Source organism: Ursus americanus, chromosome 17 (assembly GCF_024610735.1).
Source record: "Ursus americanus isolate L20-20 chromosome 17, mUrsAme1.1.p, whole genome shotgun sequence".
In the NCBI taxonomy this organism is placed as follows: domain Eukaryota; kingdom Metazoa; phylum Chordata; class Mammalia; order Carnivora; family Ursidae; genus Ursus; species Ursus americanus.
This window is the reverse complement of record NC_142143.1, coordinates 31,992,009-32,016,626: the sequence shown is the minus strand read 5'-3', so window position 1 is coordinate 32,016,626 and position 24,618 is coordinate 31,992,009. Positions and strand designations below refer to the sequence as shown.

General features: G+C 35.5%; 1 protein-coding gene across 6 annotated transcripts in view; it reads right to left on the bottom strand.

The window, feature by feature from the left end:
- MGAT4C (MGAT4 family member C) overlaps positions 1–24,618 on the bottom strand; it is a 710,947-nt gene that overhangs the window by 215,713 nt on the left and 470,616 nt on the right. Inside the window, exon 1 of one of the 6 annotated variants that reach the window (XM_087868885.1) lies at positions 7,362–7,436. The exons of 4 other annotated variants lie outside the window; for them this stretch is intronic. The gene's annotated coding sequence lies outside the window, so the exon portion shown is untranslated. Of the gene's footprint in view, positions 1–7,361; positions 7,437–24,618 lie in introns of those variants that run through there. One more of the 6 variants, XM_045780189.2, reaches the window with a different exon arrangement.

The window sequence follows — 24,618 nt, the reverse complement described above, 5'->3', positions numbered from 1 at the left end:
CTGGTGCCTCAACATGGCACCCATACTCCATATTGAACATCAACACCACACTTATCTCTGTATCTCCATCACCTACCAGAGTTACTATAGCACTGCAAGTGTGGGAGGCTGTAGAGAAAGCCTAATTGATTATGCTCCCATTGGATGCCATCTCTTTCTCCATATTGGAGACTCACCACTATTGTATACATGAATAAACTTAGAATAGCTGGTTTTGGGAAAGTCTTATGGGACAACTGTGAAACTAATTAGTCTATAGTCTTTTCTAATGCTCAGTACTTCTCTCTCTCCCTCTTCCCCCTCCCGCATTACTAATTTGTGTTTTCCATAAATCACATTCCACCTAAATCATAGGAAGAAGGGAATGGAAAATGCTTCATTTTTCCTTTGAAATAGTTTTTAAATAAATAACTTCCATGTAATGTTGTTCAAACAATTTTAAAAATAACTACAATGAATTGAATCATCTTATAAGGAAGGAGTTCAATCCCCTGGTTCTTCCAGCAGACACTAGCCCAACATTGAAACACCAGGTCACTCAGGAATAGATATTTCCTATTCCTTAGCTGAGGCCTGGTCAGAATCATCAAAAGTGAATCATTACTGACTCAAGTACTCTTTCCCAAACTCTGATATTCTGCTCAATTCTGTCATGTGTGATTCTCTTCTGTATTCTTGAGTAATTAATCCCCTCATTGAATATTATCCATCATTTAAAATAAATGAATGGAATGGGGAATTTAACACTATTTGAAATTTAATGAACCGAATTTTCTTGGGTTTCTTGCTCCTTTGATGGGTCAAACTGCTTTACATAGTCTCAGGTAAACTTGTTTCCTGTTTCTTTTAAAAAGCATTTCACATTTACTCAAAATCACAGTGATGTAGCTAATCACGTCTTCCACGGTATTTAAATTTAGGAAAAACCTCACTTTAACCTTCCAGCCAAGGCTTACAGTTATGCAGATAGGACCAGGTTGTCCCTACTGGTTTTTTACAACCAGCATCTGTTCTGATACTTTGGTGCTCATTTTTAGTTCCCCCTCATCCCTGACTCCAGTCAGACTAAACATTGAGCCTTACCTGAATACACTGCGCTTTCTCCTCCCATTTTGACTTTATACTTACTGGAGCCACCTCTGCCTAAAATATCTTTTACTGTTCTACACCTGGGAAATTCCCTACCCATTTTTAAAAACTCAGCTAAATGATAGCTTCATTTGGATAACTTTCTCATTTTTATAAGGTAGAATAAGTTAATCCTTGTCTATGTTCTCTCTGCACTCTGTGCTTACCTCTAATATAACACTTATCACAATGTATTCTAATTATTTATGTTCAAGTTTGTGTTGGCCTCTAGACCATGAGCTCTTTGAGACCAGCACTGGTGTTTACTCGTTGTTGGCATGTCCTAAGTACTTATAACTATGTGCCTATGTTGTAAATGATTTATGGAATTTAGAAGTGAAGAAAAAAATACTTTAGTAAAATGATTGGGTTGTTCTTTTATGTTTTACACATATGTTAGCACCTTGATTCTACGAGACTGTAAACTGTGGAGAAGAGAATAATTTACCCTTTTCTATTTGTATCTCTCTTGATGTAAGGTTGGGCTTGTGGTAGATGTGCCATTAAAACAAGACAAAACAAACCACACACACACACACACACACACACACACACACACACACACACAGGTTTTAAAAATCAAAACACTTTTATTTTGCCTTTCAGTGTATGTTAGGGACACAGAACAGCATGAGCTAGAGAAGGACTTTAGCCCAATTCTATTATCACTTCCTCACCCATGTGAGACAATGAGCTAGCTGTTGGAAAGCCTGAGAATGTTGATGAGAACAAATAAAACCTTTCATAACTACAAGTTTCAAATTCTCATCAACTCATACAAAATAACAGAATAAAAGGTAATGACAGTAAAATAGAGTAAAATATAAAAGTAAAGCTATTGGACTTTCATTTGAATTATACACATATTTGTGTATATATATGTATTATAAATGAATGTGTACATTTTTATATAAAGATATCCCATGTCATATAATTTTAAAGTTGGAAAAGCACCTAAAAGTGGTTTAATCTATTTTTAACTTAATTCATTTTTCACATCAAAAAATGTGAAGTCTATGACATATCAGACATCTTCTATGCAGTAAGTGATAAGGCTATATCTAGTACTAAAATCTCCTGAAGTCAGTGTCAAGTTTTAAAGAGTAATTAATATGATTAGTTTCCAAAGATTTTGTGTTTGTGGCATACCAAAGTTTCTCTGTAAATGTTGGTTTTCATGAAACTCCTGAGTCAATTTAAACACACACACACACACACACACACACACACACACACTCACACAGAGTTTTGAGCCAGTATCAGAGAAAATACTAAAAGGAGGCAACACTGATTATGCCAGACCCTGTTCTCAGTACTTCCAAGATTAGCTCATGAAATTTTCACAAAAAACCCTATGAGGGAGCTGTTTTCCTTTCTCCCAGTTTTTAAATGAAGAAATTAAGGCCTGAAAGGGGTGGGGCAAGAAACTGTACTCAGGTTATCTGGTCCTGGAAACCATATTCTTAGCACGGTGCAGGTAAACAAACAAAAAATCAAAAGGAAGAGTGTCTTTGAAAGCATCTGCTACTCATTGCTCTACAGAGTAGAAGTGTTTGCTCATCTGCTCCTAGTCTTACACACTTAAATTGGGAAAAGCTGTTAGAACTTAACTTTACACCAGGCCTATCAATCACAGCAGATTTCATCATGCTCTACCCCACATTATAAATTTCACCAGCTCAGTATTTCATCTGACTTGGCAGTACCAATACACATGCTCTGTTTTAGCAAAAATACATTTTTTTCCCATTGATTCAAATGCTATGGTACACCTCTGAGAGTTTTACAGTATGGCATGGCATATAGGTAGAGAGTCACTTCTGAATGAAGACTGTGACCAAGCTGTCTTTATACAGTGCTTTGTTCCTTGCCATCAAATCAGTATTGCAGAACAACCAATCTGCTTTTGGTAGAATGGTGCATTTAAAAAACGCAGTCTGATGTCAGTTCATACTTTATCACAAACATTATCAAAATTAATTCTGAAATATTATAAGGTAAAATTAGTTAAATTCAAGGCCTAGTATCTTGTAAAACTTTTTGGCAAAATGTCCACGCTTAATAGCCCCTGAATGTAGCTAATTCATACACTTAATTATTGCATTCTCATTATACACCCTCATTCTGCACATTTCAAATGCATGTTAGTAAAGGTACTAAGTCCAGGGATATAATGTGATTATTATGCAATATTACAAAAGTAAAATATTTTGTGTCAAATCAAGCATGTGCAGGCAACTTTGAATTGTTTCACAATTTATATGTATGTCACTAGATAGATTCCTTAGTGGCTAATTAAATGATACCATCTAAAATGGTTTATCTCCAACTGATAGGTTCTATGTACAGACTAATTTTCCCTGAGGAGGTTAGATTTCAGGCTGCTGCTTCTTTTTTATTTTTTCCTTTTAAATCATTGGGCATCTGTAAATAAATTCGATGGGTAGTAAATATCACTTTTAATTCAACTATCCTAGGAACCACTCTTGATATATGCCAAACTATTGGAAAAAAATGGCGTTAAATGCCAGATTATCTCATTTGCTTTATTCAAAAACTATTGTCATTTGGAAAATATTGTTAAGTTCTTAATTAAAAGAAAATAAAATTCAACTGTTTCTCACTCGCTATTTATATGCTACAAAAACCCTCCCTAAAATCAAGCAACTGTAAACTCAATGCATTATGACTATCGAGGACTTTATTACAAGATAAAGGAAAAATATAAAGTTAGATTCCTTGAATGTACACTACAGATACAAGGCAAACTTTGTCCCAAAATGATTTTTTTGCAACATTTCAAGGTAAGTATTTTATTTTTGTAAAGTTGCAGGGATCACATTCAGAATCAAATAAAGTTATAAAATAATTGATAGAAATTTTCATAATACCCAAATGTAAAGTATTTACAAATTTATTTTAGGTTAGAATATACTTGAGAACTTAAAGATACATGGAAACATAAAATATGCAAATAAATCTATCCCTTAACTCATATTTCTTATTTATTAGTAGTTCTCTGTTTTATTTGCCACACTTGAAATGCAATCTATATTTTTAGTAACTTAAAGATGGGAGTCTGCCAGATAAAGAAAATAATGTAACATGCACAAAACAAGGATCTTAAATTCTTCAGTTATAAATAAACCCCAAGAACCTATATGAGTGCTTGGCAAAGAGTAGGCAAAAAAAAAAAAAAAAAAAAAAAATCATAAGTAGTCAGATATTTGGAGGGAGGGAGGAAGGAAGGGAGGAAGGCTGACTGATTGATCTGGGGCACTGAAATTTGAAAAACATTTTCTGAATCTTGACTTTTCTGGCTAGGTGATCTACTGGCTAGGTGATCTTTGGCAACAAGTTAAAAACTATTACTCTCTATTTTCTTTGCAGCATAATATGAATTACTTTATCACAGACTAATTGTTGAGACTGAATGATATTATGTCTATGAAAACACTTTTTAAATCTTAAAGTATATATGAACCTGTGTATGTACATAAAATATACACCTAAATCTCCATGCATTTTCATATTAATATAAACCAAAGCTAAGAGACACATGGTTACTGTATTTTTGTCTTAACTAAAAAGTTGGCCATGAAAGTCCAGAATTTCTAAGACAAGCAAAGGATTCATGACATATCCAAGTACTTCAGGTAAGAAAGTAGAAACCTAAATGGTATCCATGTATTCCATAATGAAAAGAAGCTAAAGAAGGTGCTTAAATAAACTAATTTCTAGGAGAAAATTAACACATACAAGGGGGGGGAAGAGTGTTATTTTGGAATACATAATCATAGGATTTGAAGAACTATTTTCAAAAGGAAACATTAAATAAATAACAATTTTAGCCTCTGGGAAATGCAGAGAACTTCAGAAGACGTAATAGGAAGCTTTATATCACTGTGCTCCAGACCTGTAAAACCTGTCACTTAGTAACATTTAACTTGGTCCACCACACACAAAGAACTGGATAAGATAATATAGAGAAGAAAAATGCAAAAGAAAAAAAAAAGATGATTACTTAACTCAGACAAAGGCCGTATACGTTAGGAAGGATGCAAGGAACACAGGAGTACATGCACCTTCATGCATTTTTCACCTATGCTCCTTATATTAAGCATTCTTCCCAGGGAGTTTGTGGCATGGGAAATGGCTCTGATCCCACTGATGTCCTCCCTTTACAAAAATAAAATAAAAAACAAACCCTTTCTGTCAGTAAAGTGAACCAGCCGGGTAGATCATATCATGTATACCCATGTCGTACAAACTCATTCAGAGGAAAACAAGGAGATGAGCAATTCTAACTACCAAAGCAGCGCATTTGTCATCAGAGACACTAACACTGAGGAAAGCATTCAGCAGAAAATACAATTTTAAATGTCTAGACCGTTCATTGGCTGAGTAAGATCTTCTTCATTGTTGACAAAATGATATAAATAGATTTTCAGAGAATTAATTGTTAGGAAACAAATGTTTTCCCTTAGTCAAGATTGATCTGTGAAAATGATAGTCAATACCTTTGGGTTATTCAACTCCACTTTAAAGTACTCAAGGGGAAAATCTATTTCAAAGTGGTGAATCATTACTCTTTCATGTTCACATTATCAAAACTTTGGGATTCCCACTTTTAGATTTTGAAATTCACAGAATTACCAAACTAAGTGTCCCTGTGAAAAATTAACTCCAGGTGCATATTTGTAAGCTTTTCAGGTTTGATGGATAATATACTGTTTTGTCTCAGACAATAAGCTCATTTCTTTAGATTCCATTAATACACACATCTGACACTTCCTATTAACTCAGCTTTGTTCAGACCTGAATTGACTGAAAGAGACAAGTCGAACGACAGTAATGTCAAGCCCTGACAAACAGGACTGGGCTAGCAGAAGACGCAGAAGTGTGACATAGCTGAGAAATCCCTGCTGTCTGGAAGTATAACTTGAGCCTCTCCAAACCCTGATTTCTAATTACCCAAATTACTGGTTTGCACAGGCAGAAATACTCTGTGTTAAAGTAGAGTAAAAGTCAATCTGAAAAGCATAAGCATATTGAAGCCTGATGGATAAGCCATCAGTCAAAAGTTTTATTACCCTAGAAGAGATGGTGATGCTATTAAAATAAAATAAGAGGTTAAATTAAATACCAGCTATTTACATTTTCCTGGGTCTTTGTTTCATAAATAACTGCCTTCGACTTTAAAATAACAATAGTCTGCTACTTTATACTGTGATAATAAACAATAGTTGAGGAGTTAAAAGTGTTTTTGAATTCTTCATTTGCTAGCATGTGAACATCTTCAGTCAATTAAAAGCTTTTATTGTATCTGATTTTTCAGGATCCCTGTCAGGATCCCTCCTACATCCACAGCAATTCAACAGCTGTAAATATATTTGTTTTGCTATAATAGTGTAAGGATTCTCAGGTGTAAGTATCACTACTAATAAGTGATTAATTAATTGAAAGCTTTATTTTTAGAGTTTAAATATTCTACAAATGCATGAAACAGTATTTTGCTGTGCATTCAAAGGCACTTAGTGCAATAAATGATTTTAACATCTCTTAATTCCAGAAAAAAAATTCCCACACTGTTCTTTAAAACAATTTGCTGTTATCATTTCCTTAGATTAAAAATGGTAAATGTCAATACAAAGTACTACAAGTTCATTTCAGAAGCTATAAAGCCTTTGCTCACTTGGTGAATTTTGTTTTTTCTGTATAGATACAACTTTGGAAAACTGTCCCAAAGAACTATCATTTAACAATTAGGAACTTTGACTCATTTTAAATTTATAGCAACACTACTTGGGGTTGACCATTTCTATTCTTTGCTACTAATAGCAAAATATAAAGAAATGGAGCAGAGTAGTATACATATCCACATGTATTTAAACACACACACACACACACACACACACACACACACACACACACACACTCAAAATAATGATCCTATAACAGCAGTTACTTTCCTTTTCTAAAGAAAAGCTGAATTTACCTGCCATTCATTTCCTACTGCAAATTAGTTTGCCAGGTAAACGTTAGCATGCTCTTTTTCAATTCATTTTGCTAAACCCACATTTCCACTTAATAATGCTAAACATTGCTCTGATTAAAAGCTTACCGGCTAGTAATCCTGTTTGACCCTGACACCAGTTTCTTGCACTGTTTCCTCTGCTAGACACATCTACCTTTATTTTTGAAAGAGAAGGTAAAACAGAAGAGGCTCTTACCAGAGACAGGGAAAACAATTCGTTCAGCTACATCCAACAGGGCTCTGTGCAGCCTGGCAGCATGAGTGATCCTTGGGCCTCACACAAAAGCGAGATAATTGGCTCTCAATGAAGAGATGTAAACATCCATCATAATGGCACTGGGGCTGAAACTGAACGCTACCTCAGCTGTTCTATGTACTCCGACTGGAAGATGATGTCACAAACATCAACTGGGTGTACTCTCATTGGCTTCTGTTACCTGGAATCATATCTTAACCCTAAACTGTCAGCTGCAAATTGAAATGCTCATCTCTGACTATAATTTTGGCTGAAAGGGGAATGAGAGCGATGCTGAGCTACTGGAAGATGGCAAACTGAAAACACTGCCCCTCAAATATGCTAGGACCAATTTACATAATTAATTAGTTAGGCTCTGTGGGAATTTTATTTTTTAAATATGTTTATTAAATAGCAATTATTTATAAAAGGTATTTCCCAGAATAGACATTAAAGGAAAAGATTAATGTAATCATAACATCTGGGATTTTAAATTCTGTAATTACTTTGTATTGATTTTGCAGAACTACCCTGTGAGATTAAGAAAGTCAAGTTGAGAAAAATTACAGTGTAGACAACTGTACAGTGGGGCTTTCAATCAATTTGGGCAGAGCAGCCATCTGTATTTTTAAGTGTTCTAATAAGATATATATATATATATATATATATAAAAAGATAGAGGTGCATTTTACCCTCTGGATGTTAAATAGTATCTCCAAAGTTTTGTGTAATAAAGCTTAAACTATGAGATATTAAAAGTGTAACATCACTAAAATAATAATAGTAAATATTGGTTCTTACAAAGAGTAATTTATAAGTCACTAGAATTATAGACAAGCCCATTTCAGTAACTGAAGGCTACTTTATAATATAGTGCTGTTCTCTTTGAGCAGAGACAGGGAATAATTATCCATTCTTTCCTTTCTATCCTGACAAAAGCCCCAGACTTCTCCCCAGGCTTAAATCCAGTGGGAGAGGAGGATAATGGGCTAAGCTGGTTGCGCAGCTTGCTGCCAGAGGGACAAAACTACCATCACCTTGAAATATATCCACGCTTTCTCCACCAAAGGAGCTGTCAGCCTCATAACTGTGAGATGCAAGAATTACCAGAGCTATTCAATGACCAGCTCCTTCTAAATTCAGCCCAGTCATATCCCAGGGCAAGCCCTTTGAAAGCTGTGCAGCTCAGCATGCAAACAATACAACCACCTGGAGAGACAGTGAGAGAAATTCGTTTCATCCACTCCCACCTTTAGGGAAAGGAAGGTCACCAACAGTGCCCCGAAATGCCTTTATGTTGATTCGTGTCCTTGTGAATAACAGATTCAGGGCAAAGAGTTGTGACAACTATTTCACATTTCCGATGACAGAAAATTACTTTCATTGTATGGCTCAATGAGAGTTCTAAAAGTTGAAAATATATGAAAATACGCTTTTATGGACCATCCATTCAAAATCTCCTGTCAAGTTCTGACTTTCATGACCATTGGTTTAATTGTTCAAATAATCTCTCTAACAAGTTAGTATGTGAGATGTAGGGGCAAGAGCTCTAGATTTGGGCTCCAAAGATCCAGCCTCCAAATTCTTTTTTTTTTATAATAATATTTTTTATGATATTATGTTAGTCACCATACAGTACATCCCTGGTTTTTGATGTAAAGTTCCATGATTCATTAGTTGCGTATAACACCCAGTGCACCATGCAATACATGCCCTCCTTACTACCCATCACCGGCCTATCCCATTCCCCCACCCCCCTCCCCTCTGAAGCCTTCAGTTTGTTTCTCAGAGTCCATAGTCTCTCATGCTTCATTCCCCCTTCTGATTACCTCCCCTTTCTTTATCCCTTTCTTCTCCTACCGATCTTCCTAGTTCTTAATTTCCATAGATGAGAGAAACCATATGATAATTGTCTTTCGGAAGAATTAACATAGTTAAAATGTCCATGCTACCCAGAGCAATCTACACTTTCAATACTATCCCGATCAAAATACCAATGACATTTTTCAAAGAACTGGAACAAACAGCCCTTAAATTTGTGTGGAACCAGAAAAGGCCACAAATCGCCAAGGAACTGTTGAAAAGGAAAAACAAAGCTGGGGGCATCACAATGCCAGATTTCAAGTTGTACTACAAAGCTGTGATCACAAAGACAGCATGGTACTGGCACAAAAACAGACACATAGACCAATGGAACAGAATAGAGAACCCAGAAATGGACCCTCGGCTCTTTGGGCAACTAATCTTTGATAAAGCAGGAAAAAACATCCCGTGGAAAAAAGATAGTCTCTTCAATAAATGGTGCTGGGAAAATTGGACAGCTACATGCAAAAGAATGAAACTTGACCACTCTCTCACACCATACACAAAGATAAACTCCAAATTGATGTGAGAAAGGAATCCATCAAAATCCTAGAGCAGAGCATAGGCAGCAACCTCAACGACATCGGCCACAGCAACCTTTTCATGACACATCTCCAAAGGCAAGAGAAACAAAAGAAAAAATGAACTTGTGGGACTTCATCAAGATAAAAAGCTTCTGCGCAGCCAAGGAAACAGTCAAAAAAACTAAGAGGCAGCCCACAGAATGGGAGAATATATTTGCAAATGACACTAGAGATAAAAGACTGGTATCCAAGATCTACAAAGAACTTCTCAAACTCAATACACGAGAAACAAATAAACAAATCATAAAATGGGCAGAAGATATGAATAGACACTTTTCTAATGAAGACAAATAGTTAAGAGACACATGAAAAAATGTTCAAAATCATTATCCGTCAGGGAAATTCTAATCAAAACCACACGGAGATACCACCTTACAGCCTCCAAATTCTTGCTCCATCACCTACTATCTGTGAGAACTTTGGAACATTAAAAACTTTCATGTATAGAATGAGAGTGATAATGCTACCTACAACAAAAAAGATTTTTAAAAAGTTGATATAGGAGGACAGTCTGGGTGGCTTGGTTTGTTAAGCGACTGCCTTTGGCTCAGGTCATGATCCCAGGGTCCTGGGATCGAGCCCCGTGTCAGGCTCTCTGCTCAGAGGAGAGCCTGCTCCCCACTCTGCCTGCTGCTCCTCCTGCTTGCGCTCTCTTTCCTCTCTCTCTGACAAATAAATAAATGAAATCTTAAAAAAAAGTTGATATAGGGATTAAATAAGGCAATGTATGAAACATTATGTAAAAATATTATTGTTATGCAAAAGATCATTCATTTTAAAAGCATTTAGGTAATTAAAGTGAGGAATCAATTTAGTGTCTTCAAAATAACAAAGTAAGAAATATTATTATCCAAAACTCTTAAAATTTCAAGTTTAAAGTAATTTTGTAAGTTAACTTGGTTTATAACACTGACTCATTGGTCCTTTTTCTTTTCCTTTTTTTACGTTTGTAGTTTATTATTATTATTTTTTAAAGTAAGTTCTACACCCAATGTGGGGCTTGAACTCACGACTCCAAGACCAAGAGTCTCATGCTGTACTAATCAAGCCAGCCAGGTGCCTCTCAGTGGTCCTTTTTAAAAGTTATTACCCGTCTCAATATTATTCGGAATTTATCATCTTAGTCAAGTGCAAGAATCCAGATTCAAGAAGACTATTTGTCAAGATATACTTGAGGCCAACCTGAAAGACACTGTTCATTTATTTCTGCCTAAAAACATGGAAGTTTAGATGGAAATGTGTATAAAAAAAGATTCATTGCCATGCAAAGTGACATAAAATTGAATTACAGATCAGAAAGATGAATTTGGACAATGGGAATGTCAACTGTATTTCTGGTAGACAAATGATAAAGCTAAGACATTGTAATTGCTAAGAAGACATGTCATGGAGAAAATAATTATTTATAAAATAAAATATGCTCCTCCATTTCATACATCATATAAAATTTTAATAATATAAATATTTAATAAGAGAGAGATAAATGGCAAAGTTAGATTATATCCTGTTGCACACAGAAAGCATACAGATATATACATATATATTTATCTGTGTGTGTATATATATATATATATGTATATATATACACACACACACACCATTCTTAAGATAAATGTATATTCTGGCTCTTTTAATAAACATAATAAAATATTCTGACTCTTTCTTTTTTCAGACTTTATTTATTTGTCAGAGAGAGAGAGAGAGCACAAGCAGGGGAAACAGCAGGCAGAGGGAGAGGGAGAAGCAGGCTACCCTCTGAGCAAGGAGTCTGAGGCAGGACTCGATCTTAAGACCATGGGATCATGACCTGAGCCAAAGGCAGATGCTTAACTGACTAGGCCACCCAGGTGCCCCCATAAGTTTTCTTATTTTGTTTTGCATTTGTTTGGGTGCTACTATTCCACATAGATATAGGATACCATGAAGATTGGGAAATAAAAATACTTCTAGCACTCTGCAGCCATTTGTATCAAGTACCCACATCTTTCACATGATTCATTAATAACTTAATACCTTTGTAGAGGGATCTAGTTTTGCATTACTAAAATATGTAAGTAAGATTTTTTAAGAATATAGATTTCACATTACACATGATCAAGATTAATCAATGCATCAGTAAAATTTTTAGCGAGTTCACTTATTAAATACAAAAGCATAAATATTTGAATTGTGTACAAAATAAGAAAATTAATGGAATATAATTTAATTCCTAGGAGAATGAGTAGGAGAGAAGGAAAATCTAGTAGAAATATTTTAGATTAATGTTGGTTTATAATAATCTTTATATAGTAAGACAATTTCAAATTTCATTGCAATTCATTAGGACAGAATTTGTATTTTCATTTTACATAAATACATCTATACACTCAAGAAAGTTTCAGATAAATATAGCATATCTGGAAATCAGTGTGTTCACTCCAGTATGGTATATCATAGCTAAGAACAGAAAAATTATATTTCTTTATGATGGGCATTAATCATCTGAAAGTAATGATGAGTGGAAGTTATGAAGTTTTAGTAAGAGTTTGGTAGTGTTTCTTTAGGAAGAGCAGAGATATTAAAGGTCAGGCTTTCAGTGATTTATTTGCAGTATGTCCTTTTGTAAAGTCTTGGTACTTTACAGTGCATATGCATATGCATCTGGTTTAAAGCCAAAAATAAGATAGCGAATATGTAATATGAACATTGATAATAAGACATAAAATCCTTATTACTATCATGAATAGTATTAGTAAGAAATCTAACCTGACCACATGACTAAAAAAGGAAAACATTTTAAGTGTAAAAATGTTGATACCTAAAGGGATTGTAAGAAAAACAAAAAGATGATGTCATTTTTTGAATATACTATTTATTATACACATATGGAGAAGGAAAATACATTTTTTCAGGATTTAAAAAAATCAACTTAAAGAAAAGAGAAAATACAAAAACAACATTTTATCATGAATTTACCTACATTCTCTCATTATTTATTACATTCTTCCAACCAAAATGGCCAGCAAACACTATGAGTTCCAGAGAACAGAAAGAGATTTCAACTTTAAAGCCATGTAAAAGCTTAATATAAGAGGAAAATAACTACAGGAATTAATCTAGGCTCGAATCTGAGTAAATTTTTATTAGTGAATGTTTTCTGATATGAAGTAAATGGAATCCATAAAAATACTTTTGACAAATCAAGTAGAGATGTTTTGTAGTTCAAGCCAAGCACATCTCAGCTTTATTACTATACTTACCTACTGTATATTTCCCAGGAGCTGAAATCATTGCAGTATTTAATTGCCTGACAATTATTTCTGTTACATCAATTTTGTGGTTAAACTAATTATTTATATTATCAAAACAAATCAGCACTAGAGGCTAATTAAACTGGAGAAACCATCCTCCAACGTTTCCCAACCTACATATTAATAAGGTTTAGGTTAATACTAACTTCAAAAGAAATAAATATGTCCTTCAGGTGATAATTTCATAGGCAGGGCTTAGGAATTTAAACAGGTTCTAAACTCTTGTGAACATTATTACTAACTCTGAACAGTCAGGATATTAGAATATAGCATTTTACAAGTCTGGCCGATCATGGCGTTATCCACAAGATGGCAGCTCTGTTTGTACCACTAACACTCTTGATACACTAGTTTATCCTTGTCCTGATTATTATTTACAGAAATATAATATGGGAGGTATATAAGGAACTTACATGTGTGAATATTCATCTTAGGCAACTTTTCAGTTTAAGTAGAATAAGTGATCAAGTGAAATTATTAAAACCTATTACAATCATCTAAAAATCTGTGATTCAAAACATTACTCTGCTACCACAAATGCTTCAACCCAAACATATTTCAGAGGTTAATCTATTTATAAGAAATCATTTCATTCTGTTTTGTAAGGACTTTTGTATTGCTTTTAAAGAAGTACAGACTGTTCAAAACAACCGAGATGGTCAATCAGTGATAACTCGTTGATACAGTAAGAGATACCTGAGAAGTATATTTTCCATCTACTAAATTCTGCGCATAACAAAATCTGATAAGAATATTTATTTATTGACCTTGCTTATATTCCTTTTTTTATACTTCATCTTCTCCACTGTCACTGTTTTTTCTTTATGTTTACCTTCAATCTATTGTGTGGCAGCTTCAGTGTATTATCTTTATTTCTGTTTCCTGTGCAGATAAAATTTTGAAAATGCTTAGAATTATTAGGCCACATCACCTTTCTTTTCTGAGAATAAATATCCTCAAGATGTTTAACTATGTTTATGTGTCAGTAAATTTTACCCTAGAGAAGAAGGAAATGACTAAATAAGGGTGAAGAAAGGTGTCCTCTCTTATATGTTAAAGAAATAGGAATTCTCAGACCTGAAGGTAAGGAGTTCATGTTGTGTTACTGATTCAGCACACTGTTTTTAGACGCAGACTGAAAACATTAACTTATCATGGAAGTGTCTTGATTTAATATATACTCTGATTTACTTTACTAGATTCCCTTTGAACATCATAGCTAAGGTCTGTAAGATACCTTAAGATCAGTGGGCAAAAGGATTTGTTTCTGTGTTCTCTGAACAACTGTATTATCTGTGTTTTCATATCACTTCTTAATTAAGGATCAACTCACTTGCTCTCTTATAAATATATTTCGCTTTGTCCCCGCTGTATATTTCACAACTTCAACTTATGAATTTTTTTCTTTCACTTCAATTTCCTTGCCTTTTTTTCTCATGTTGCCCAAATCAGATCAAATCAAGGCCGACTACCTCCATCTTGACAAATACGGAGCAAAATATTGTTCCAAACAAAATTCAGATTTTGATGAGCAACGTTTGAACACAACTACCTTACATGTGACAAGAGAAAGGGCTTATTCATGTGAAACCCACTATGCTCACAACATTGCTTCACACATTTGGATGTTTACATATGAAGATGTTGAGAAACAGATTACTAATCATTGTATGGCATTTTGCCATGTCACAACTTTGTAGTAGGAGACTTCAAATCAAACAGAAATCCACGTTACCACAAGGAGGATTATGATTATGACAACAGTAAAAGAAAGAAAAATGTCATCATCATCATCATCATCATCATCACTAACTTGAGTGTTCACTTCGTCCTAAGCACTATGCTAAACATTTTACATTATCTAATTTGTTTTGTTGTTGTTTTTGTTTTTTTTTGCAACAGATCTCCAAAACTGGTCAATGTTAAGACTTTCTAAACGGCTCCTAGATTTGCACTAGTAGCCCGTATTTTCAATCGTAGCTGCTCATTTAAATCTCAAGTGGGAAATGCCATAATATAGGGCCCTCCTATGGATCGAGTATTTGTGCTCTACCAACACCAATTTTTTTTAAAGATTTTATTTATTTATTTAATAAATAAAAGAGAAAGAGAGCACACAAACAGGGGAAGCAGCAGGTAGAGAAACAGGGAGAAGAAAGTTCCCCACCAAGCAGAAAGCCTGACGCAGGGCTCGATCCCAGCACCCTGGGATCATGACTTAAGCCAAAGGCCTATGACCAACTGAGCCACCCAGGCGCCCCTCCCTGACACCAATTTATACGTTGAAACCTAATTACCAATGTGATGGTATTAGAAGGTGAAGCCTCTGGAAAGTGGTTAGGTCATAAGCGTGGAGCCCTATGATTGGGAGTAGTGCCCTTATAATAATGGAGACCCCAGAGAGGTACCTAGCTTCTTCTGCCATGTATCTAGCTCCTTCTGCCGTGTACAGGCTCCTAGGCCCTTATAATAAGGGAGACCCCAGAGAGTTACCTTGCTCCTTACAGCAAAAAGATGGTCATATATGAACCAAGAAGTTTGCTCTCATCAGGAAGTTTGATCTTGGGTTTCCTGGCCCCTAGAACTGTGAGAAAATATTTTCTACTGTTTATAAACTACCTACTTTGTGGTATTATTGTTATAGAAGCCGATACAGGTTAAGACAAGCCTCAGTCCAGCTACTTGCATGAGAATCTCTGAGTATGGGGGATGGTTGGCACTGGTGTACGTTCCTCCTTAAATGATTCTCTCTGTAACTGGGCTTAAAAATCTTTGCTGAAATGATTTTTCCAAAAATCATTGCCAAGCGAATATGCGAGCCAAAGGTTTTCAGGAGCAACATCACATTTCATTGAAAGAAGTAAAAAGTGTTCTAAAAATGTGAAGTTGGGTCTGTGAAGAAAGCAGGGCACAGTTTGTATGTCAAACAATACTTCTGAGAATGCATTAAGGAAAATCCACACTGCTCTGCATCCCCAAGGTGAAGACATGAACATCGCCAGCCGGCGGGGGCGGGGGGGTCTGAGGAGAAAAGTGTGATGGAGCAGGGTGAGTGGAGGCCGGGGAAGACGAAAGAGCTACAAGTAGGGGCATGATGTGAAAAGGAGCCTGTCCAACGTTCAGAGACTAAGCACTGAGTGCTAGTGCTGGAGGGCCCTGCTCCACCAGGACAACGCTGCCAGATCTGTCCACTTCTGACATAAGATTTCTCCTGCACAAGTGATGCCCTCTCTTGACATATGACAGCACTGAGCTTTACTCGAAATGTGCGGTATTGACATTCTCGTTTTCAAAGATCCAGGATACATACATGCCCACTGACTCAGAGAATGGTATCTAAATGGTTAATGGTTGTTTGGAATGGAAAGGTCCCAGTACCTATATTTGTTTGGGACTAGAACCTGTAAAAACCAACCCTGTGACAGAAAGAATTGACTAATTTTTCTATAGGCCTCTATGATTCCATGGAATTATCTTCATAAACCAAGTCTTGTGCCTGAGATAAGCATTATCTCAACTGTACTTGTTCAAATGCACAGAACTCCGATCTTTAGAATTAATCATTAAGCATCATCTGTAATAAAGCTGGATTACACTTCATTTCTGAAGATACAGGTGAGAATCTATCCTCTGTTATTGTCTCAATAATGAGGTACGTATATTTATCTCTGTGTATATAGTTAAATAAATGTAATAAAAAGTTTTAAATAATTGACAATTAGTGGGAAGCTATTTATAGACATCTTAAAGAATTCTAAGAATTGTTTTAAGTGTCTAATTTAGTACCTAGAACATATATGTTTCTTTCCCCGTACATCTGAAGTTATTACAACGTATATACTTTAAAATCAATTGTCTTATCTTTGTTTCATGATGATCTATCAGCAGTGGTTGTTTTTCACCTATTCATTAAAATCTGACACTAATTCAGCATTTTTTCAGGGATTTCTCCTCTTTGGCAGTGTAGGACTAGAATAACTTTCCTTAAATGTGTTTTTTTGTCAAGTTTTGTTAAATGACCTCCTGTGTATTCATGTACATTTTTACTATTTTGTTATTAGCTGATATGAGGAATTGTACCTTTCTTGAACTGATTCAGTAACAGTGTAATCCTACAACCACAGTCACTACCATAGAAAATGCCTAGGTGTTCTGCCAGCCATTTTTTAAAAAGCGGTTAAATTACAACCACTGTTTCAGGACACTGTAGAGACACAGTGTGAATTAATGATCTTCGACCGGATCTTGGTAGATCATTGTGCCGAAGCTCATTATTCAACTTAATCCATGAACTCACCAAAGGTAAATGATCACTACAAAGTTCACAGGAACCTTACGCTTTGTCAAGGTGAATGACAAGTGGGTGTGGTTTATGCTTCTGAGATATAACTGGCATCTTTATCTATCATCTCTGTCAGTCCATCTTCGAAATTGTAGATGTGGAAGGACCACTAAGTGGATAGTGTAAAAATGGAGGAGATAATAAGAAATTGTTTGTTTTGTTTTGTTTTCTGCCAGAAGCTACCTGCTCCTGACACATATGTTTTTGTCTGTGACGAACAGAGGATCCAAACAGCCTGCAGGTTAGAAGGGAGATATTCCCAGCTGTCTACCATCCTGAATTTAGAATCAGTAAAGAAGCAGCTAGAAACTGACACGCGACTATAAGCATGTTGCCTCCTTTTTTAGTGTAGGCCTCATTAGAGCATACAGTCTCACTGCTGCCAGGCTCCTAAATGTTCCTCAAATTCTAGATCTCAGAACGAGCCAACCAATTGCTGTTTCCTGTGGATCAGGGCTGTGGCTCATAGTGCAGAGAACAGAAATTGGCTTAGAGTCCATCCTTTTGTGGCCAGGCTGCACCAGGCTCACTAAGATTATTTCATGCTTAAATAACTCACCCCAACCCCCATTGTTGTCCCTGACACAGAGCTAAGTCTTTCATTGATTGCTAAATTACTCTAATTAAAACCTCATCTCATTCTCTGTTAAGTCTTACTCATACTGTTTGTAAAAAATGTTCCTCATATTTCACTTCAGATAAGTTATGCCTTAAGGACCTTAAAAGTAAAATCATGGTATTGGCAAGAAGTCCCTTGGGACCCCAGGCGTCTCAACATTGATTCTTCACAAAATAGAGACAGAGTCATTTTCCTGCCTTATGTAATTTATGGGGTGAAAGTCCTGGTGAGACACATATTTCTATGCTGAAAAGACCCAGGATTGCCCTAACAAAATTAATCAAAAAGACCCACATTAAAGCACATTGTCATGAAATGTAAAATCACCAGGGATAAAGGTTCTACAAGTCTGAAATGACTTGTCACCTAAAAAAACTAGTCACCTAAAAAAAAAAAAAAAAAAAAAAAAACCACTTCAGGAATCAGAGTAGCACCAGACTTTTCAATAGCAAAACAGAAAGGAAATAATGGAACAGTGATTACTTATAAACTTATTTTCAAAACAGAAATTTATACCCATCGACATTACCAATTGAGTTTAAAGCAGTAAGTCAGGACATCTTCAGACACACAAACTCATAAAAATGTTACCTTCCACACCCTTTCTTGGAAGTTGCTGCAGGATGTGCTCCATCAGAGCAATGGGTAAGGCAAGAAAGAGGAAAATGTGAGTTTGGAAAATAGGGGACAGATCACGTGGGAGAAGCCATGGGAATTTTCTAGATGATGATAATGGAAGGGAATCTTCGGATGACAGCTAGGTCACAGGCCTACACAGCAATCATGTGCAAATTCTAACAAAAAGACGGCATTCTCCAGGAAGGATCATTTAATAACCAGCAACTACAAAGAAATAAAACTAAAAGATTATTTGATGTGTTTGAACATATTGAGGAAAGGTGTATTCTTCTGAGAGCATTTAAGTCCAAATTAGAGAAAGGCAGTAGAAAACTGAGGAAGTCAATAAAAAATGAGGTACTTATTAAGGCAAGGGAAACTAAAAGTTTTCCAAAGCAAGAGAATTTACCACTACACCACTATTTCTATACTAATGAATATTTAAGTTTTAAAATGTGATATAATTATATCATAATGGTAGGAGACACTAAAGGCAAAAATTCTACATGGAAATTATTTATTTATTTATTTATTTATTTATTTATTTATTTTAATTAATTAATTTTTTAAGAGAGAAGTTGCATGGGTGCACGTGGGGGTGGTGAGAGGGGATGGGGAGAGGGAGAGAATCCCAAGCAACTCTATGTTGAGCATGGAGCCTGATGAAGGGCTCGATCTCACTATCCTGAGATCATGACCTGAGCTGAAATCAAGAGTTGGATGCTTAACTGACTGAGTCACCCAGGTGCCCCTAAGCTTTTTAAGAAATAATTAATCAAACTTCTAGTTTCTAGTCTAGCCTATAAGAACCTTGATGTAGACACTCAACCCTAACAAGTGAAAAGCTGAACAAACTAAAAAAGTCAGCAAATCTTCTTACATCCATCAGAAACATGAGCTCTCAGGGAAAACTGCTGCCTCCAAAATTGGAGAGACCAATAAGCAGATACAATGAATCTCAACTTACAGAATAGAAACCCACAAACTGAAACAACCTCAGGAACCAGTCAGGGTAGGAAAACCTGAACTGTAATTGAGGAATTGCTAGAGGCTCACCATGGACAAGTTTGAATGATAGAAATGACAGTGGGACCCCGCCACCAGGGATAGGGGTGCAGGGCACATTTTGTGAATTTAACCTCCTGGAATTCTATTAGGTTCTCATAGTGACTATTAGGGGAAAAAACCTGTTGTGTTTCTGGAAGGGAGAGGGAAAAAGAAACCATTTTGAAATACATCAAAGCGTTCTGTGCTTCTAAACAAGGTCTGCCCTCTGGAGAAAATAGTTAACCAGAGCCTAACCTGTGATGGTTTTATCACAGTCTAATGATCTGAGGGAAGGGAAATAACTAACTCCCGAAAGTGAGAAACACATGTGAAGTTCACAGTCAAGAGTCACAGGCTCACTAAAAGTCTGCGACCTAATCCATTATTAGACTATAGAATGGTTCCCTTGCCCCCACACCTTACAACCACATTACTAAAGGATTATTTACAGCCGATTCGTTTACCCAGTATAGCATGTCTGGCTATCAAGAAAAATTATAAGGCATAAAAAGGCAAAAAAAAACACAGTTTGAAGAGATGTAGCAAGCATGAAAATCAGACTCAGATACAGCAGGGATGTTGGAATTATCAGACCAGGAATTTAAAACAACTGTGGTTAATACATGAAGAACTCTACTGGATGAGCAGATAGCATGCAAGAAGAGTTGACAATGTAGGCAGAGAGTTAGAAATTCTAAGAAAGAACCAAAAATAAATCAAACACACTATAATAGAAACAGAGAATGTCTTTGCTGGGCTTATACATAGGCTGGTACAGCTGAGGAAAGAATCTTTGAACTTGAGGCTATCTCCATAGAAATCTCCCAAACTGAAAAACAGAAAAACAACAACAACAACAACAAGAAAGCACAAAATTTATCCAAGAACTGTGGGACAACTACATAAGCATATGCATAATGTAATATATAAAAAATAGGAACGCCAGAAGAAGGAGAGAAAGAAATAGAAGAACTATTTGAAACAATAACTGAGAATTTCCCTCAATACATGTCACACATCTCAGCACAGACCCAGGAAGCTCAGAGAACACCAAGCAAGATATATGTAAAACAAAAACAAACCATACATAGGCATCAATTTAAACTACAGAAAATCAAAGATAAAGGAAAATTCCTATAAGAAGTTCAGGATGGGGAATCTTACCTACAGAGGAATAAAGATCAGAATTATACCCGACTTCTCCTCAGAAACCACACAAGCAATAGTGGAGTGAAATATTTAGAATGCTTAGAGAAATAAACCCACCAACCTAGAATTCTGTACCTTCAAAAGTGAGAGAGAGTGAGAAATAAGACATTGATAGACAAACAAAAATTGAGGGAATCTGTTACTAATAAACCTGCCTTGCCAGAAATGTTAGAATAAATTCATTAGAGAGAAGCAAAATGATATAGAGCTCAGAAACTCAGATCTACATAAAGAAGTGAAAACATCAGAGAAGAAATAAGAAGGGGCGCCTGGGTGACTCAGTCAGTTAAGTATCCAACTCAATTTCATCTCAGGTCATGATCTCAGGGTCCTGAGATCAAGCCCTGCTTTGGGCTCCATGCTGAACATGGAATTTGCTTGAGATTCTCTCTTTCCCTCTCCCTCTGCCCTTCCCATCTCAGGTGTGTTCCCTCTCTCTTTAAAAAAAAAAAAAAAAAAAAAAAAAAAAAAAAGACAGAAAGAAAGAGAAAAAAAAGAAAAAAGAAAAGAAAGAAAAGGAATAAGTAAAGGTAAAATAAAAAATTTTCTCTTATTTTTAATTGATCTAAGAGATAATAATTTGTTTAAAATAATAAAAGCAATAATGTATCTTGATATTTAAAAGGGGAGAGATACACAGAATCTGTACACTTGTATGTAAGTTAAATGAATGACGACAATGACACAAGAAATAGGAGGGAGGTTTTAAGATTATTTTGTTATAAAGCACTTACACAATCTATGAAGTGATATAATGTTATTTGAAAGTGGACTTAAATTAATTGTAAATGTATACTGTAAACTCAGGGGCAATGAATAAAAAGAGTAAAAAAAGTATAACTAATATGCTAAAAAAAGAGAAAGAAGTGAATAAATAATGCTCAATTAACCACAGACAGCAGAAAAAGAGTCAGAGCAAAAGTAGGAACAAAGAACAAAAGCAACATATGCAAATCAGTAACAGATATGGTCAGTATTAACCCAATTGTATCAATAATCACTTTGACCATCAGTGGCCTAAATGTACCAATTAAAAGATAGAGATTGTCAGAGTGGATTAAAATACATGACCCAACTATAGGTAGCCTACAGGAAGCACACTTTAAAAATAAAGACACATCCAGATAAAAAGTAAAGAGAGAAAGACATAACATGCTAACACGAATCAAAAGAAAGTAGGACTAGCTATATTAATTTTAGACACAGCAGACTTCAGAGAAAGAAAAGTTATTAGGAATAAGGAAGAGCATTACAAAATGATAAAAGGAAGAACTCTCCGAGAAGATGTAACAATCCTTAGTTGCATGTGCCTAACATCAGAGCATAAAAATCATGAGGCAGAAACTGAAAGAACTGCAAGAAGAAAGAGATGAATCCACTCTTATAGTTGGAGACATCAACATCCCTCTCTCAGAAATGGGTACAAAGTGCAGAGTCAGTAAGGACATAGTTGAACTCAAGACATCATTAGTCTGGTGTCTGCAGACAGCTTCATCCAAGAACAGCAGAATACACATTCTTTTCAAACTCGCATGAAAAATTCACAAAGATAGACCACATTTGGGGCCATAAAACACACCCTAGCAAACTTAATACAAATCATACAATGTCGGCTCTCAGGCCACAATGGAATTAAATTAGAAATCAATAGCAGAAACATACCTACAAAATCCTCAAATATGTGGAGATTAAAAAACACACTGCTAAATAACAAGGATCAAAGAAAAAAATCTCAAGAAAAATAAAATAGCATTTTGAACCAAATAAAAATGAAAACACAATTTGTCAAAATTTGTGGGATACAATGAAAGCAGTGCTGAGAGGAAGATGTATAGTCTTTCTCTGGTTTTGATATTTGGTATTGGGTGGAGGGGAGGCAGAGATGAATAGAGCACAGAGGATTTTTGGACAGTGAAAACATTTTGTACATTACTATAATGATGGATACATATTATTACATATTTATCCAAATCCACAGAATATGTAACACCAACAGTGAACTGTATGGTAAACTATGGACTTCAGGAGATTACGATGTGTCAATGTAGGTTCATCCTTGGCAAAAAACAAACAAAAAACAACAACAACAACAAAAAACATTGTAGTGAGTCATGTTGGTGTGGTAACTAAGGGGAAGGCTATGTATGTGTGAGGAAAGGGGCATATGGAAAATCTGTATCTTCTTAATTTTGTTGTAAACCTAAAACTTGCCTGAAAAAAAAAAGACTTTATTAAAATAATGGAAGGATAAGCTGAATATAAAATTGAAATATCTCATAAATTTGTGTTTGGGGAACGGTGGTAAGAGAATTAAAAATGCACAGAGAGAAACACAAACAAAATGTTTGTGAGAAGATGCCTACTGTCCACAGTTGGCTCTCATCTCATCTTTTATTGGTTCACCCTCTGGTTCCCAATGTCGCAGGTGCTAAACCTCCCACTGAAATTAAGATGTACTGGTCGCTTAAAATACTGTCTTAATTCTAGCTAGTGTCCCAACTTATCCCTCCACAATTGCCAGGCGGTTAATTAAGGCCTTTATTGATTGGAATTCAAAACAGGCATGGACAGGGGTGCATGGGTGGCTGAGTCGGTTAAGGGTCTGATTCTTGATTTAGGCTCAGTTCATGATCTCAAGGTTGTGAGATCAAGCCCTGTGACAGGCTCTGTGCTGGGTGTGGAGCCTGCTTAAGGCTCCCTCTGCCCTGCTCCCTCTCCCTCTCTAAAAACAAAACAAAACAAAACAAAACAAAAAAAAAACGACAACAACAAAAAACACTTTATCAAACAACATACAATAACCCACTAAATGCCAATTTCCTGACAGCAATCTCTGAGTAACAAATGATTTTTATAGCAGAGTGTTTCCATAGGAAATGATAAAGTAGACTTAGGTATAATCTACACTTACTCTCCCTGGTTCCCATCCAATAATAGAATCAAATTAGTACACAGAGTGTAAATCAGAGATTCTTGGGTTCAATTACTGATTTTATACTTAAGAATTATGTCATCTTGAAAAGCAGCATGTTATTTACCTAGTTGAACAGTTTTTCCTAACTTAATCTAACATAAAGTCATAATTATAATTTATCTCAAAAGGTTCTTAAACTTACTAAAAGGAGAAATAAAGTACATAAGTTATTTAGATCATTATTTAGCACTTGCTAATTGCTCCAAATCATTTTTATATAATAATCTGTGAAATGAAAATGCTATAGACTATGTAAGTGTATATGTGTTTGTAGTTTTAGTTAAAGAGGAAAGCTGTTCATCAAACAGCATTTATAACTACTCCTAAGTATTCAACAGAAGCAAAAAAGTCAATGGGGCATGTGGTAAAACTATGATAGCTCTCAATAAAACTATCTTTAGAAGTAAGATCTGAAAACAGTCATGAGGCACTTTTAAATACTTGCCTCACATTGTCTTGTGCAGAGTACACACTCATTAAATATTTACTGAATTGATTTGACATTTTTTTTTTAAAGATTTTATTTATTAGACAGAGATAGAGACAGCCAGCGAGAGAGGGAACACAAGCAGGGGGAGTGGGAGAAGAAGAAGCAGGCTCATAGCAGAAGAGCCTGATGTGGGGCTCGATCCCAGAACGCCGGGATCACGCCCTGAGCCGAAGGCAGACGCT